At 28.4% G+C, this 15,687-nt stretch overlaps 1 long non-coding RNA gene across 2 annotated transcripts; it reads left to right on the forward strand.

Annotated features, from left to right (window-relative positions):
- Positions 1-2,261: 2,261 nt before the first annotated feature.
- LOC100803642 (uncharacterized) lies at positions 2,262-5,134 on the forward strand. 2 transcript variants are annotated; one of them, XR_420173.3, is made up of 5 exons: positions 2,262-2,430; positions 2,604-2,739; positions 2,821-2,852; positions 4,719-4,814; positions 4,895-5,134. It is a non-coding gene; the product is annotated as an uncharacterized lncRNA (long non-coding RNA). The 2 variants fall into 2 exon arrangements; XR_005890208.1 differs by having other exon boundaries at positions 2,290-2,430; positions 2,821-4,616.
- Positions 5,135-15,687: the final 10,553 nt, after the last annotated feature.

Below are 15,687 nucleotides of genomic sequence, written 5' to 3' on the forward strand. Positions count from 1 at the left end.
CTTTTTGACGGAATTTTTTATCTATATTATACTAAATAACATAAATTTTTTAATATAGATAAAAAATGTTGTCATTAAATCAGAAACATTATTTTAAAAGATAAATATAATATATAAAATAAAAAACTTATATAAATATAAATATTCTAATTTATGTGAAAATAGAATTTAATCTTATATGTTATATTTTAAAATATAATTAATAACGCAATATATGATTTTTTTAAAATATATAAATAATTAAAAAAATTATATTAACATCGGTGATTTGAAAACCAATGTCGTTAAGCACTTACAACATCGGTTTTCAAATAACCGATGTTAAAATAATTTAGTTTTAACATCGGTTATTTGAAAACCGATGTTGTAAGTGCTTAACGACATTGGTTTTCAAATCACCGATGTTAATATAATTTTTTTAATTATTTATATATTTTAAAAAAATCATATATTGCGTTATTAATTATATTTTAAAATATAACATATAAGATTAAATTCTATTTTCACATAAATTAGAATATTTATATTTATATAAGTTTTTTATTTTATATATTATATTTATCTTTTAAAATAATGTTTCTGATTTAATGACAACATTTTTTATCTATATTAAAAAATTTATGTTATTTATTATAATATAGATAAAAAATTCCGTCAAAAAATTGCATAAATAAATATTTTAAAAATAGAAAATATTCTCATTTTATTTAAGTACATTTATTTACTATATAATTTAATTCTTTAAAAAATTAACCCCTTGATTAGATAAAGTTAAATATAAATAAAAAATACTATTCTAATAAATAATAAAAATATCTTACTCTTAATATATGTAAAAAATATTATTCACATAAATTAGAATATGTATATTTATATAAGTTTTTTATTTTATATATTATATTTATCCTTTAGAATAACATTTCTGATTTAGTGACAACATTTTTTTTATCTATATTAAGAAATTTATATTATTTATTGTAATATAGATAAAAATAGTGTCAATAAATTACATAAATAAATATTTTAAAAATAAAAAATATTATGATTTTATTTAAGTACATTTATTTACTATATAATTTAATTCTTTTAAAAAATTAACCACTTGATTAAATAAAGTTAAATATAAATAAGAAAATACTATTCTAATATATAATAAAAATATCTTACTCTTAATATATGTAAAAAATATTATTCACATAAATGAGAATATGTATATTTATATAAGTTTTTTCTATTTTATATATTATATTTATCTTTTAAAGCAATGTTTCTGATTTAGTGACAACATTTTCTTATCTCTATTAACAAATTCATGTTATTTATTGTAATATAGATAAAAAGATATTATCAATAAATTACATAAATAAATATTTTAAAATATAAAATATTCTCATTTTATTTAATTACATTTATTTACTATGTAATTTAATTATTTTAAAAAATAAACACATGATTAAATAAAGTTAAATATAAATAAAAGATACTATTATAATAAATGATAAAAATATGTTAATCTTAATATATGTAAAAAATATTATTAACATAAATTAGAATATTTATATTTATATAAGTTTTTTTATTTTATATATTATATTTATCTTTTAAAATAATATTTCTGATTTAGTGATAACATTTTTTTATCTCTATTAAGAAATTCATGTTATTTATTGTAATATAGATAAAAATAGTGTCAATAAATTATATAAATAAATATTTTAAAAATAGAAAATATTCTCATTTTATTTAAGTACATCTATTTACTATATAATTTAATTCTTTTAAAAAATAACAACTTGATTAAATAAAGTTAAGTATAAATAAAAAATACTATTCTAATAAATAATAAAAATATCTTAATTTTAATATATGTAAAAAATACTATTCACATAAATTAGAATATGTATATTTATATAATTTTTTTATTTTATATATTGTATTTATCTTTTAAAATAATATTTTTAATTTAATCGGAACAAATATTTAATTACTAATCAATTGGAACAAATATAAATTAAATGTAATTTAATTTAATTCATAATTAATTAACCACATATTTAATTAATAAGACACAATCATAAGATAATTAATCAAATATTATTTAATTAAATCTCTATATATCTATTCAAAGAAGCTAATATAATAAAATTCGATAAGAACAAATAAATTATATATATATATATATATATATATATATATATCATTTTTTTTAAAATTATAGCTTTTTTACCTAGTTCATATCTCCATACACACACGATTAAAGCAATAAAATCGTCTTTCAAATCCATTTTGACGGCAGTTTATATTCCCCAATAACCGGACCAAACACATAGTCCAAATCCTTTGTGCCCCAATTTCTCAAATTGGAACCTTTCACTCCACCGCTCCAACCCCTAATTCCTATCAACGCTTTTGCTGTCGTCGCTCGCCAAGGTACTTTGCCATTTTTTCACATGTTCTGTGATTTTTTATTCTAAATTTGATTTTTTTTGTAAATGTGTTTGTGGTTTCACTGTTGGTAGTACGGTTGTTGTTGTTATTGTTTTTGAGGAAGTTGAGATTGGTTTTTAGTTTTGTTTTTGAATTTGTGGTGTTGTGTTTGTTAGGATTTTGATTGAGATTTGTTCCGCGGGGGGTTCGAAGAACAAGTAGTTAGAGAAAGATGCTAGAGAATCTTCAGGTTCCTCCGTCGACAACGGAATCGACCCCAGTGCTGAAGTGCTATGCTCCACCCAACCAGAGGTAATGTATTTTCTCTTATATTTTATACATATTATCACTTTCTTTTTCAATTCCTAATTTTTCCCATTCTTTATTTTGCAGGAACGTTTCTGCCAACAGGCGCAAATCATCTGGTAAGCTCACTCCTTATTTTCTCCCAATCTTTTTATTCACGTGTACTTTGCTAACTTTTTTTTTCAATGTCAAAGAAATATAGCCCCCCCCCCCCCCTTTTTTTCTAATGAGCATGATGTGCTTTATTTAGTAAAATTAACACTCTTAATGCGTAGATTTTTTTTAATCTAAACAAAGATATTACAAGAATCCAATTAAAGTAAAACTTTTTTTATGGAAGAAAATCTGTTTTGAGTTAAATAAAATTATTATAAACAATAAAAATTTTCTTATTAATTTTTAATAGTTATATATCTAAGAGTTGAACTCGAAAAACTCAAATATTAATTAAGCTAAATAATCCCACACGTTTGATGGTTAATATCTCCATTGTTGTTAGCAGTAGTTGCACACCTTTTCCTATTTGCATATCATATGTGATTCCAACTTTAATTTGATAATCCCTTGTGGAGGCCCATGTCCCCTTTCTTCCCATGCTTTTTCTTTTGGTCCTCTCCTCGTTATTTTCAGTGCTTCCCTCTCTCCTTTTCCATAGAGAGAGCCTCTAAAAGTCTCATCAGCCTTTTCATTATTGTATTCTTATGGTAATCCCACCAGCCACATAGTTGGACCACAATAGTTGGGGGAATTATTGTGGGAGTTTATAGCCCAGCAACTCAACAAATAAAGGGGATTTCAAATGCAAAATCTTCATAAATTTTCTTTGGAGTCTTTAGCGGAAATTTTTTTAAATTTATTTATCGAAATATATATTTATTTAAATATAATAAGTATTTTTATTTTTATAATGTATTATTCTAAATAATTTTTGTTTTAAAAAATTTACTTATTTTAAGAAATAAATTCCATCAATTTCTTAAAAAAATATTTATTTTAAAATTATTTATAGTCTTGTGTTGAAGTTATTTAGATTTGGTAGCCAAAGTAAACTATATCATGCATCAATATTTATTTACTTCACTTTTATGATGCTAATTAAATTCTACTGATATATATTTTTATGTCACTTTGTTTTGAATATATACAGAATATATTTTGTAAAATTACTCTATAAAATTAAGGACCTAATAATTAGTTAGCTGGCAACAAATATAAAAGCTAATAGTTAGGACATATTAAATCTATTTCATCAAATTTTTTCTTGCTATTAAATTTACGAAAATAAGTAGTCATGACTTGAAATGATGTGTGACCATTTTTCTTTATCCCAATAATAAAATAAAAAATAATTCCTTATTATCCAATTTGAGACAAAAAAAACAAGAATCACCCTTACATTTTTCTTTATCCCCACCCTTACTACCGTATTAAACATTATTTATTTACATATTGTGAATCAAGTTCCTGCTAACTAATTTATTTTTGCCTGATTTTGACCAGCTTTTTATTTGACTTTTTGATCGATTTTTTTTTTACTTTTTGACTTTTTATTCTTCTATTTTTTCTATTTTTTTTTAGGGATTTTGGTTCTAAGTGTCTAAATATTAATTCCTCTATAGTATTTTTACTGTATGATATTTGCTCATTGTTGATGGAATAACTATTCCTCTTATTATCCCTAACTAAAAAAGTTTAATCATATAGGAAATCCTGTATGATATTTGTAGATTTCTTTAAAAAGCTACAAGTAAGTTTGTAATTCGATCTTTGCCTCTGGCTTAAATGTATAAATTTTTTATTTTGTTTTTTATTTAGTCCCTATTTTTCTCTTAGCCTGAATTTAACCTAAATCCAAGGCTGTTGCTAGGTGAATTGTTGTTAAGGTACGTGATTTAAATAAAACTTCTACTTATATATATTTTATCTGTGTGTACACTAATTGTAGTTAACGTTTAATTAATATTCAAATTTCATTATGTATTTAGTGTAATAGACAAAAAGGAATCACTGAATGTGGCTACTACGTGATGCACTGGATGTCCACGATAATCTTAGGATCTTTCAGAAATAATTGAGAGACGGTAATTGTTTATTTCAAACAAAGTTGGTTTTCTTATAATTGTTATTACATTATTAATTTATTTTTTATTTGATCATGCAGTATTTTAATGAAGTTAGACAATTGGAAGCAGAGAGATTCATGGCGCTTCGCATCTAGTGGGCACAGTATTATCTAAAAGTTAGAAATCAAACATAGGATGTTAAGCAACTATGTAACTTTAGGTTACTTAATTAGTTTACATACTTTACATTACATTTTTTACAATTGTTGTTTCATTTTAACATTGAATAACCTTTGTTGATAGCTAGTTTTCTGCTAAAATCTATTTGAAAGCAGAATGCAAATGATATATGTTGTGTGCTGTGTGGTCTGATTTTAAATTTACAGGTTAAATTTTGGTTTTTTTTTGTAAAAACAGAGACATTATTTAAAAAAAAATTTTTGAAAACAAAAAAACCGATGTTAACGAATGTGTTAATTTGACAGTTAACATCGGTTCTTTTGGAAAAACCGATGTTAACGAATGTGTTAATGTTGACAGTTAACATCAGTTTTTTTTGTAAAAAATCGATGTTAATATCGAAAACGTTAACATCGGTTTTTTGGAAAAACCGATGTTAACTTTCAACATTAATATACATTTTTTGGGTGTAATTCATATTACCAACATCGGTTATTTATATAACCGATGTTGGTAATTTTACGTTAACATCGGTTTTTAAAAAATCAATGTTAACGATAATACTATCAACGTCGGCACTTTCAACATCGGTTCAAAAATCGATGTTGAAAGTCATAAATAACCGATGTAGAAAGCATATTTTCTATTAGTGATTGAAGCAAGTTGCTCTTGTCCAATTGGAAATTCACCCGTAGTGGGGACTAGAGGAGGTTTAATAGGTTCTAACAATTTAATGCATTACCAATTTCATTCAAAGGAAAGTTCACAGGTAACTGAAATCCTTGGACAATTTGATAACTTTTTATCATAGTCACCAATAGATGGTTCAATGATCTAAATTCTATATTTTACGTAAATCTTTTTCCACATTCACCTTTGTAATGTTATTACCCACTTTGCAGCAACAGCGAGCTAGCGGAACTCTCATGACTTTAAGTCACCTTCTCTAAGTGCATTTATCTACAGATAATCAACAATTAATTGTAAGCAAGAACAAAGTACATGTATTTCATTTAATTCACAAAGCCATAGTTGAAGACATAAAACAATAATTTAAACCTCTTTAGGGGAGAGTTGATAATCGTGTAAGAAGCATGCCACAATCTCTTGTCTTTGTGTAGTAGTTTCAAGCTCTTGTTTGAGCCTCTCTCTGGTACCAATAATGTCAGCAGCGCTAGCACTACAACTATTCAAAACCTTTGTTATCCTGTAAATATAGAACCTAAAATTTTATCAAAGAATCTACAGACTAGCGCAACAAAGAATTAGCGCAATAAAGAATTTATTCTCTTTGAAAAAACAATAAGACAATTTTAATTTTCAAATGTAAACTTGATATTCTATGCAGACAAAGTTTAAAATTCCAAAAACATGACTCATAAACTAGTGACTATAGAGGTGCACGACTAAAAACCAAAATTGAGAATCACAAGCTTAAATTCCACATCAAATACATGAATTGAATCTCTTGACACAAACCATACTCAGCTCTATTATGCTTGCTAGCATGGAATGGTGGAACTGCCTAATTTGTACATAATTTATAAAAAAAAATTCCCAACTATTTCACCTAGATCACCCACTAAAATCCCAAGAACTTCCTATTAAGTGATTGAAAAACAACCTAAATCTGAACCATAACTCTAGACAGACACTGCCTTGAGCAACCTATTTTATTCCTAATTACTATAATTATAGCTATTTTTTATTGTCTGCACATGGAACATTGATTTCTTAGTGTGTAAAATGCATATAGGTACAAGGCATAAAAAAGTGTATCCCCTAAAATGTTGAATCCCAGGACACATAGAAACTATACCTCATTACCTCCTAACTACATTATTCTTCTTTGTCTGCATTTTACAAGCCCTACCAAGGTAATCTTTGAGTGAATACGTTTACTATGCTTCTACAAGATACATTATTTACCAGGATGGAAAATGATTAATGATTAATCAGTCAATTTTCACATCATTATCTCATTTCGATTTTTGAATACTTATTTTAGTAGTAATTGATGTATAAGTCCTACTAAGCACTTTCTTCATGTTGGATCAAGTGGCCTCGAAATAATTAAGAAAGGGGGTTGAATTAATTATTAATGTGCCTTGACTAATTAAAAATCTATCATTCTTAATGTTACTAGATTCAATTAGGCTTTTACTACTAAGTTAAGAAAGTAAAGAATAGAAATAGAAACTTAACCAAAAGTAAAAGTGATAATTACAAGTACACCGCATAAATTAAAGAGTGTAGGCAAGAAGAAGACAAACACAAGATTTATACTGGTTTGGCCACAAACCATGCCTACATCCAGTCCCCAAGCAACCTATGGTTCTTGAGATTTCTTTCAACCTTGTAAAATCCTTTACAAGCCAAAGATCCACAAGGGATGTACCCTCCCTTGTTCTCTTTGAATAACCAAGTGGATGTACCCTCCACCTGAACTGATCCACAAGAGATGTACCCTCTCTTGTTCTCAGTATAACAATCCCAAAGTAGATTTACCCTCTACTTGTACCACAAAGGATGTATCCTCTAATGTGTTGGGACAAAGAATTCTCAGGCGGTTAGTCCTTTGAATCTTTGTAAAGGGGAAACAAAAGATATCTCAGACGGTTAGTCCTTTGAAATCTTTTGCTTAAGGGGAAGGGAAGAATCAAAAGAATTCTCAGGCGGTTAGTCCTTTGAATCTTTTGTAAGGGAGAAGAGAGAAACAAAAGAATTCAGGCGGTTAGTCCTTCGTTCTTTTGGCAAAGGGAGAAGAGAATGAAAAAGATGAATAACACAAGTTTTTTATCAAAGAACTTTTCTTGAAAGAGAAAGTATTGAACAAAAACTTTTAGAAAGATGAAGAGAAATTTCTGTAGAAAGAGTTGAAAGGTATTGTATGATGTTGAGAGAAGATTGAAAGATAGATGATTTAAAGATGATTGATAGAGATAATGTAGTTCTTTAAATAGATGTCATGGCCACATATTTATAATCACTTGATAACTCAAGTCAAAGCTTGTGATTCTTGGCAATTTCTTTAAAAACTAGTCACTTAAAAAGTTGTGACTTTTGAAAGAATCTTCAAAAACAAGTCACTTGAAGAATTGTGACTTTTGGAAATGTATTTTTCGAAATCAGTCACAGGTAATTGATTACCATTAAGGTGTAATCGATTACACATCAACAGATGTGACTCTTCATTTTGAATTTTGAAAATTAAAACGTTCAGAAACACTAATAATCGATTACAAGTATTGTGTAATCGATTACACAAGTTAAAAATGTTTAAACAAAAGTTATAACTCTTGAAATTTGAAATCTTAACGTTTTAAAACACTGATAATCAATTACAATCGATTACACATCAACATATGTGACACTTCATTTTGAATTTTGAAAATTAAAACGTTTAGAAACACTGGTAATTGATTACAAGTATTATGTAATCGATTACACAAGTTAAAAATGTTTAAACACAAGTTATAACTCTTAAAATTTGAAATCTTAACGTTTTAAAATACTGGTAATCGATTATTACCTTCTGGTAATCGATTACTAGAGAGTAAAACTCTTTGGTAATGATTTTGTGAAAACTTCTTGTGCTACTCAATGTTTTAAAAAAAACTTTTTTAATACTTATCTTAATTGAGTCTTCTCTTGATTCTTGAATCTTGAGTCTTGAATCTTGATCTTGATTATTCTTGAATCTTGATTCTTGAAACTTGATTTTTGAAACTTAATTGTTGAATCTTTGGATTTTTCTTGACTCTTGATTCTTTGGCATCATAAAAATAACCTTGGAAGACATTGGTTCCACAATCTCCCCCTTTCTGATGATGACAATCGTGAAATCAAGAGAATGCATACAATTTTGTTCTACCGTTCACTCATCCCCTTCTCCCCCTTTCTTTTTGAATTTATGCTTAATTTTAAAGTTTTGAAAATATAATATCTTGATTTCTTAAAATGCCCATTTTTCTCTCCCCCTTTGGCAACATCAGAAAGGCCAAAGTGCGTAAAACATACATAATTTAAAAAACATACAAAAAGCATTCATTGTAAAACAAACATAAAAGATTCTAAACCATTCATGAAGCAAGACATGAATAAACCAAATTAAAATGCAAACCACATAGTCCTATATCACAATCCATAAATATTCAGTCATACTAAACAAGTATTAAAAGAGATACTAAGTATTCAAATGTCATAAAAATATAGCCAAATACAAGGCTTAAAAACATAATATAATTATAATCTAAATCTATTATCATAGAATCAAAACTTAATTCTAAGTAACAAAAATTAGTTATGAATACATACATGGTAACTCATTACTTATCCCAATTATTTTAGCATATCAATATAATTTTGACAAAAATCCAATCATGTCAAATTATACATAAATGGATAACATACAATAAATGTATTCATACAAGGGAGAAAAACTTATAAAAAATACATAATGAAAACATATATATCAAATAAGTCATAAGTAATCAAAAGTAACCAAGTAGAACCATAACACATAAAGCAACTAACAAGTTTTAAGCTTTTAGAAAATAAAGTACTAATAAAGTTTCAAAACATAATTCACTAAGTACCAAATAAGTAAACAAGATAATCAAGTTTAAACACATAACAGAAAGACATTAAAACAAACTATTTTGCACCCATAAAAAAATACATATTCACTATCTTAATCAACATAACCTTTAAATATAATAAAAAAATCATAATAACTCTCAAACAAAATCAATCATCAAACATTTCAAATTAAATTAATTAAATTATCAATCAATTAACTATGCACAATAATTTCTATTCCAATTTTTTTTAATTTCAATTTCAAATTTCAAATTTTAAATTTTAAATTTTAAATTCTAACTTCCAACTTCCAATAACTTCCACTTCCAACTTTCAACTTCCATTTTCAACTTTCAACTTCCAGTAACTTTCATTTTCAATTTTCAACTTCCAATAACTACCAAATTTTAATTTTCAAACTTCCAATAAATTCCAAATTTTAATTTTCAAACTTCCAATAACTCGCAAATTTTAATTTTCAAACTTTCAACTAGTTGGACACAATTACCAAAGACAAAAAATCAATCATGTATATTGAAATTCTTTAAACTAAATATAGTTAATTAATCATAATAAATTTTAACATAATCAAATAATTTTGGACTTATCTTCAATTTATAGAACTATGTCTGTTCTACTGTAATCGATTACACATAGTGGTAATCGATTATCAGAGAATTAAACACTAAATTTTAAGTATCAAATAACAATCATCAACACATATCATAGTAATTATTTACTTAATTCAATTATTCTAACATGTCAAAACATTTTTTATTTTTTAACAGAATCTAATCATCTTAGAAACACAACGTAAGCAATTCAAGCATTAATCAATTCAAACAAAATTCAATTAATCATATATATTCAAAATTAAAACTAAATAATTTCAATAATTAAACATTGTAAACACAATCAAACAATTTCAATAATTATTTTCTATTAGCCACAAAAATATACTAATCATACCTTAATTCATAGAGATGGCTTAGATGTTACATCTTTTGAGATTTTACTGATATTGTTGTCGCTGTATATAGCATGTCCACTTTTCTTGGGAGAAATGGTTGTAAACTTGGATACATCTCTCTTCATATGCTTGGAACATCCACTGTTGATGTACCACTTCTTCCTTACAGATTCTTCTTTGTTGTTTTCATGAGATTTTGTCATGAGACACAAGTTGGCTTGGTCTTCATCATGATCTTGGAATGACCTATACCTGAAATTACTTTTGAAAAACAAAGAATTTAAAGAGTTCATGAATCTTGAAGTTGTGAAACTTTCTACAAGATATCTGCTCTGATACCACTTGTTGGATCAAGTGACCTCAGAATATTTAAGTAGGGGGATTGAATTAATTATTAATGTGCCTTGACTAATTAAAAATCTATCATTCTTAATGTTACTAGATTCAATTAGGCTTTTACTACTAAGTTAAGAAAGTAAAGAATTGAAATATAAACTTAACCAAAAGTAAAAGCAATAACTAAAAGTACACAGCGGAAATTAAAGAGTGTAGGGAAGAAGAAGACAAACACAAGATTTATATTGGTTCGGCCACAAACCATGCTTACATCCAGTCCCCAAGCAACCTGCGGTTCTTGAGATTTCTTTCAACCTTGTAAAATCCTTTACAAGCCAAAGATCCATAAGGGATGTGCCCTCCCTTGTTCTCTCTGAATAACCAAGTGGATGTACCCTCCACTTGAACTGATCCACAAGAGATGTACCCTCTCTTGTTCTCAGTATAACAATCCCTAAGTAGATGTACCCTCTACTTGTTCCACAAAGGATGTACCCTCCAATGTGTTGGGACAAAGAATTCTCAGGCGGTTAGTCCTTTGAATCTTTTGTAAGGGAGAAAAGAGACACAAAAGAATTCAGACAGTTAGTCCTTCGTTCTTTTGGCAAAGGGAGAAGAGAATGAAAAAGATCAATAACACAAGTTTTTGATCAGTGAACTTTTCTTGAAAGAGAAAGTATTGAACAAAAACTTTTATAAAGATGAAGAGAAATTTCTGTAGAAAGAGTTGAAAGGTATTGAATGATGTCGAGAGAAGATTGAAAGATAAATTGAAAGATAGATGATTTAAAGATGATTGATAGAGATAATGTAGTTCTTTAAATTCATGCCATGACCACATATTTATAATCTCTTGATAACTCAAGTCAAAGCTTGTGACTCTTGGCAATTTCTTTAAAAACTAGTCACTTAAGATATGACTTTTGAAAGAATCTTCAGAAACAAGTCACTTGAAGAATTGTGACTTTTGGAAATATATTTTTCAAAATTAGTCACTGGTAATCGATTACCATTAAGGTGTAATCGATTACACATCAACAGATGTGACTCTTCATTTTGAATTTTGAAAATTAAAACATTTAGAAACACTGGTAATCGATTATAAGTATTGTGTAATCGATTACACAAGTTAAAATTGTTTAAACACAAGTTGTAACTCTTGAAATTTGAAATATTAACATTTTAAAACACTGGTAATCGATTACTACCTTCTGGTAATCGATTACCAGAGAGTAAAACTCTTTGGTAATGATTTTATGAAAACTTCTTGTGCTACTCAATGTTTTAAAAAAACTTTTTTAATACTTATCTTGATTGAGTCTTCTCTTGATTCTTGAATCTTGAGTCTTGAATCTTGATCTTGATTATTCTTGAATCTTGATTCTTGAAACTTGATTCTTGAATCTTTGGATTTTGCTTGACTCTTGATTCTTTGGCATCATCAAAATAACCTTGGAAGACATTGCTTCCACACTTCACAATGTGCTAGTTTTGTATCTGATAATCAATTACATGGACCAAATGCAATTATCGTCCATATGATCACTTCTTATAGAAGCAAAAGTGAATGCAACTCAATATTAATCTACTGAGCTTCGGTCAACAACATTAGCCATCAAAGCTCACAAAAATATAGTCACACGCGCATCAACTTGTTATGATAAAGATGCAAACAATGAATTGCAGATAAAGAACTCTTAGAAACGAAAATCCAGACTTGTTGCAACACTTGGCTATATTAAAGTGAATTGACCTAGTTCTCCATGCTTATCAAAGAAAAGGAAGAGGGATAAAGAACATAGATCTTGGCCTTGCCATTGTCGATGGTGTCGTTGCTCTCCACCTCAAAGTGGAGAAAGAGAGAATGAAGAAGATGAAGGTGTGGTGCTTCTTCCGCAACTGGCTCATCGTCACGCGCTTAAGTCATCCATCACACACATAAGGTGGAAGATGAAGGTTAAGGAGGAGGAGCGAAAGAGAATCAGACAAAGGTGGAAGATGGAGAAACCCTAGCACAGAACTGTGAATGGTTGGCACAGAGAGTGAGAGGGAGAGTGAGAATAGAGAGAGGCACGAGAAAGTAGAGGGAGATTTTAAAGACAATTGAAAATCCTTCTAAGACGGTTGTTTATCAACTGATTTAAAATCAACGTCCTAAAAACTAATTTTTCTAGAAGTGCTTGTGGGCTGGAAGTGAGGAGTTCCATAAAATACATTGGGTAAGGTGGGATTAGGTTTGTTCTCCAAACGAGGAAAGAGGTCTAGGGTTGCAGGATTTGAGATGTTTTAACTTCGCATTGCTAGGGAATTGAAGGAGGCGTATGTTAGTAGAGAGAGAATCTTTGGTATAGGGTTTTGGATGGTTTGTATGGGATTAGAAGAAGGGTGGTGGTTGGGGAAGGGAGGGGATCACCGTGGTGGAGGATGTTAGGAAGGATTGAGGAGGGGGGACATGGGATTAAAGGCAAGTGGTTTAAGCGGTCTACATGTAAGAAGGTGGGGAATGGAAAGGGTAAGATGTTTTGGAAGGATGGTTGCATTGGGTGGAGGGTGGCCTGTTAAAGAATAGATTCCCTAGGTTGTTTAGTTTTGTGATAAATAAAGATGTTGTAATCATAATTTGGGGGAATGGGTGGACAGTAGGTGGTGTTAGAGATGGGAATAGAGAACAAGTCTCTTTGGGAAGAAGAGTTATTTCTAGAACTACAGGAAGTGTGGTGGTGACAACGATCAAGCTTAAAGTGGATGATTGCTGGAAATGGATGCGGGTGGCAGATGGAATATATTCAGTGTCGTCCGCATATAGGGGTTTGAAGATACCAAGTAGAGGATCACAAGTACAAGTAAACTGGAATGGTATATGGAACAAGTATACCATTAAAGGTGTTGTTGTTCATATGGAAATCACTATTGATTAGAATTCCTTCCAGTCATAATTTGATGGCTAGAGGGATTCTATCTAATGATGAGTTGACATGTTGTATCTGTGAAAGGGAGGTGGAAACGGCATCACACATATCTCTTGGTTGCGATAAAGCTCAGCTTGTGTGGTATTACTGCTACAGATGGTTGGGAATGGTCTCTGTAATACATTATAACTTTGCAGATCAGATGAAGAACTTTAAAGGTATGGCTCTCAAGACCAATGTATAAGCTGAATGTTATGACGTTATATTTGCAGCACTTGTTTGGACGATTTTGTTAATTAGTAAGGAATAAGGCTGTGTTCCAGCAGATTCCAATGCAGGTGTCATCATGGCTACAAAATCCTAGTTATTGTATATCAAAGGACCCGAGATTATGATAGGTAGGGGAGGATGGAGGTGGGTTGTTGGGCTTGGTCCAGCCTTAGTATTGATTGATACGGGAGAGTTGTAGAAATATTCTGGTCTTGGTTACTGTAATAAGTCATATTATCCTTTTATTTTAGTTACATTTTTTATAAGTTTTTAATTAAGGGTCTGTTTGTTTGAATTATTTGTTTTTATATAAGACATTTATAGAATATATAGATATATATACATTAATTTACAAGTGATTTAAAAAATCTTTTAAATTTGAATTACTTTTAATTTAAAGTTAAATCAAATATAAAGATTAAAAAAAATTATAATCAAACTAAATTATAATTGAGGAAAGTAATTAAATTTATCTTCTGTGAATTGATAATTTTAAAAAAATAAAAATATATCCTTGTAAATGCATATACGATTGTAATTTTTCTTTTGACGAGATAGGATTATATTTTCTCTGTATAACATTCTAGATATTATGCTTTTAGTAATTTCTCTTGTTACCCTTTTTTAAACAAATTCAATATACAACTCCAGTTTTTATCCAGAAATCTTTCTCGAGATAAAGTAAATAAAATTATTTTTTGTTACAAAATTTAAATAGAATCTAAAATGACTGCTTATAAAAAAATGTAAAAATATCAGTACAAATGATTCTTTTACCCATATCGGCATATTTGATTCAAAACAATTTTAATATTTTGATTTTCCTAATCCATGCGTAGCACGTTAAAATTTATAGGATTTGTACATCTTTTATAGATCTTTTATAGAATAAAGTAATATTTTAAAGATAATTGGTATCATCAAGGGTTAAATAGATTCATACGTTAGATTGTGTTCAGAGAAGCAGGAAATACAAAGAAAGAGGGAATAAAGAAACGAGAAAAAAATATTTATTATTATTGTTGTTGTTTTTTTTACGTATGTTGTTGTAGTAGTATAAAAGGTTTTAATATTTGAAAATATAGTACAGATTAAATTAATTTGTTACTTGTTTTATCGATTAGTCTCAAACAAACAGAGATCTCCCTCTGTTTATAAAGTTACTTTCTCGTGAAAAGTTTGCGCGCACAAGTATTTACTGTTTTGTTTTCCATAGCATATTCAGAAAAGATGGAACCACTGCACTGCATCTACAGTGTCTCAATGTTAAGTGGTCAGCACACCACTCTTATGCCAGATTATACTTTCAAATTCATAATTGAAGTTTCTTCTTACTTAAGCACAGACCAAATGCACACACTATGCTACTCTCCTGCTCAATCCATACCATGCCAGAACTTCTTCAATAAAGATCAAGAATTGTTATGGACACAACTGCGAATGCTGCTGTGGCCCATATATTCCTTCGTTGAATCCTTTGAACAATTAATCGAGGGACTCATATCTGCCGTTCAAAGTGTGTTTCGAATTGATGTTCTTGATTTTCTTCCTCCGGGATCTCACCACCACCAAGATGTTCCTTTAAAGTTAGAAATTATTCTACTAGATGATAACATGCTTACTGCACTAACGATGGAAGTGTCTA

This window comes from Glycine max, chromosome 20 (assembly GCF_000004515.6).
Source record: "Glycine max cultivar Williams 82 chromosome 20, Glycine_max_v4.0, whole genome shotgun sequence".
Taxonomy (NCBI): Eukaryota; Viridiplantae; Streptophyta; class Magnoliopsida; order Fabales; family Fabaceae; genus Glycine; species Glycine max.